We start from the raw sequence: 3731 nt of genomic DNA on the forward strand, positions 1-3731 counted from the left end.
GCTTCCATGTGGGTGTTGGGAATTGGACCCGGGTCCTTTTTGAGAACAAGTACTTTTAACCACTGAGTCATTCTCTAGCCTCAGTCTACTGATCTGATGCAAGTACTTTAAGGCTGGTATTTGAGTTGACCGTGACAACCCTTGTGGGCTGAGGCTACTTTAGACAGAGCCGCAAGGTCACAGATATCTGATGCTCATGGACTTGCCAGGGAGCAATAGTTATTTATACCACCAAGGTACAGTGCTGCTCACCTGGCTCCTCCCGTGGTTAGTCTTGAACTTACCACACGATAACCTGAAACTCTGGTCATCCCAGGTAAGAAGAAAAGGGGGAGGCTGGAGAGATGGGAAGATGATGACTCAGCAGTTAAGAACAAATAATTCCTTTCACAGGATCCGAGTTCGGTTCCAAGCACCATATAGGGACTTCTAAAATCGAAGGGCGGCACACCACACAAAATTTCATAGAAACTTCTAGAGAGCCTTTGCTATTACTGAAGGAACTACTGCATGCCACCGAAGTATGGAGCTAACACTCTTGCTAGTGCTTGCTGTATTTTAGAGTATTGGCCAGAGACTTTGGGCTTTTGTTTTAAATTAAAAATTACCCCTCAAAAGAGGTTTATTTCTTTCATAGCAACTGTCCATACCTCATCCTTTATTGCCAAGAAGGGCTGGCCAGGGAAGTTCTAGACAAAACTCTGATTGTTATAAAACGAATGAAGACTTGAGGGACAACTTGGTGCTTCCCTGTTTGTGGTGTGGGAAAGAGCACAGAGGTGCCTGAGGGCCTGTGCCTGCTGCACGGTCGACCCAGCCTGGTGCTGGCATGACTCTCCTCTGTGGCTCTCAGATCTCCCTTAAGGACAGAGCCAGTAGCCTGACCATGGTGGCACACACCTTTAATCCCAGCACCGGGGAGGCAGAGGCAGGCGGATCTCTGTGAGTTCGAGGCCAGTCTGGGCTACAGAGAGAGTTCCAGGAAAGGCGCCAAAGCTACATAGTGAAACCCTGTTTCAAAAAAACCAAAACCAAAAACCAAAAATAAAAACAAAAACAAACAACAACTCCCCCCTAAACAAAACAAAAACATTTATTTAAATGTCCATGTGCCTGTGGTGGTGGTTTGGGGGCATAGGAAGGACCTTTCCTCTCAGGAACTTTGACAAAAACGGGACCACCATGAGCCTCTAGCCTGTGTCTTTGGCCAGCCAAAGTACCTGAGACAGGAATGCGAAGGTGGGGCTGTTCTGCTCAGTTTCCCTCCTGTAGTGGAGGGACAGTTTCTTTCTCTGTTTTCTGTCGATCTGAATGGAGCTGTTCACCTCTGCTTCTGTCCACCATGAGGTGTAGAATCCTCTCTACCAGGTGTTCACACGCCCTGCTGCTCTGTGCCAGCACCCTGGGTTAGACAGCCATGGTCAGAATCCTCTGCAGTGAACCCTGATGAAGTATATCACTGAAATGAAGAAGTAATTCAAGAAAAAAAAAAAAAAAAAAAAAAGCATGGGATCCCGGAAGAGAAGCCGGAGTACAAGAGAAGGGGATGTCCGTGAGGAGGAAGGAAGGTCAGGCACCCTGTAGAAGAGAGCCAGCAACTTCAGGGCAGTCTGCCAGTCTAGAGATTTTTAACAGTTGACAAGGAAGATTTCTCAGAAAGATGAAGCCAATGAAAGCTCTGACTTATAGTCTGTAAGGTGGCTCATTGGTAAAATCACTTGCCACACAAGCCCGATTCTGATGGTAGTGTGAGAGAACCAATTCCTGAAGGTGTTATAAATTATCGCGCGTGTGTGTGTGTGGGGGGACCCCGAGAGTATCCCGAGAGTGCAGGGAAACATGCTGGGCAGATGCACACCATGTGGGCATGGGAGCACAGCTGTAGCCAGTAATTCACAACCAGATGCTGCATCCACGAGGAGAGTTTATTATAACAGAGATGAAGGGAAAGACAGGAAAGAGAGAGACAGAGAGAGAGAAGTCAAGGGTGTGCACCTCGTGGGAAGAAAGAGCAGAAGAGAGAGAGGAAGGGGAGGAGTCTTTCCTTAGAATGAGGTGTTGTTTGAATCTTAGATGGTCTTATAATAAAAAAACCCAGAACCAGGTATTGGGGTGAAAGCTGAAAGATCAGAGAAGCAGAGCAAGCCTCAGTCACTACGTATTACCTCACCAACTCTACGAATCCTCTGACTGAAATCCTCTGAGTCCTCACCCGAATGGGTCTTAGCCGAACTGCTTTAGTTCCTGTTTCCTCACGCCTTATATACCTTTCTCTGCCCTGCCATTACTTCCTGGGATTAAAGGCCTGTGTGCTTCCCAGTACTGGGACTAAAAGCGTGTGCCATCACTGCTTGGCTCTGTTTCCAGTGTGGCCTTGAACTCACAGAGATGCAGATGGATCTCTGCCTCCCAAATGATAGGATTAAAGACATATGCCACCACTCTCTGGCCTCTATGTCTAATCTAGTGCCTGGCTCTGTCCTCTGATCTCTAGGCAAGTTTATTAGGGTACACAGTATATCACTACAATGAGGCTTTTACATCAGGATGCAGGGTGGAGCCAAGGGCTGGGATTTCAAGGGGTGGATCAGAATATTAACATCCCTCCATTTTGATTATTATAAAAGAGGTGAGTCATAGGAGCAAGTGGGGTAACAAGGGCACTGAATTCTTGAGGCTACTTCAAACTGACAAGGGGCGAAGTGTGGGGGGGGAACCCGGGAGTCACAAATGGTAGAAGATCTCAGGAACATTCCTTGAGGGAGCTGAGGAGGCAGGTTGCAGTAGTGCTGTTCCAGGAACTTGGGGGAAAAATGGCTAGCCAAATCAGGAGTATAGAAGCCATGGCATCTGCTATTTCCCTGGAAATCAGGCAGGAACAATGAATCTGCAAAATATGCTCAAAAAATTGGTGGGGTCAGAAATGGGCTCTGGAGATTGTTAGTTTTCATCAGACCAGATTTCTTGATGCAATAGCAAAACTTTTCCCAGGAGCCTGTAGGTATCTGTAAGACAGTTGGAATGGATTTACATCATGGCAAAAGGGTTAAAAATCCATTTAAGGACTCTTTTTTTTTTTTTTTTTTTTTTTTTTTTTTTGGTTTTCGAGACAGGGTTTCTCTGTGTAGCTTTGCGCCTTTCCTGGAACTCACTTGGTAGCCCAGGCTGGCCTCGAACTCACAGAGATCCGCCTGCCTCTGCCTCCCGAGTGCTGGGATTAAAGGCGTGCACCACCACCGCCCGGCTAAGGACTCTTTTTTTGTTTTTGTTTTTCGAGACAGGGTTACTTTGTGTAGCTTTGCACCTTTCCTGGATCTTGCTCTGTAGACCAGGTTGACCTCAAACTCACAAAGATCCACCTGGTTCTGCCTCCCGAGTGCTGGGATTAAAGGCGTGTGCCACCACCGCCCAGCTTAAGGACTCTTAAGAACTCTTTGTAGTCGATGCTCCATCAGTTTATCAAAGCTGCATTTATCAGTATTATTTGAACCTCTGGAGTTTTATCTGAAACCTGTACCATGAAGTCTGTGAATGAGGCATATCTGTCTGTAATTGGAGAGTATATATATATATATGTACATATATATATCTTGGGATTGAGACTGTTAAACTGATACCATAGTCATTAAACATTGTCAGATCTGAGAAAAATAAATTTAAGAAGTGAGACAGCTTTCCAGCTACCTAGGCAGCAATCCCAAGTCTCTCCATGGTCATTGTGGGGATGGGGT

Source organism: Peromyscus californicus, unplaced genomic scaffold (genome assembly GCF_007827085.1).
Source record: "Peromyscus californicus insignis strain IS unplaced genomic scaffold, ASM782708v3 Scaffold_7__1_contigs__length_154581171, whole genome shotgun sequence".
Lineage (NCBI taxonomy): Eukaryota > Metazoa > Chordata > Mammalia > Rodentia > Cricetidae > Peromyscus > Peromyscus californicus.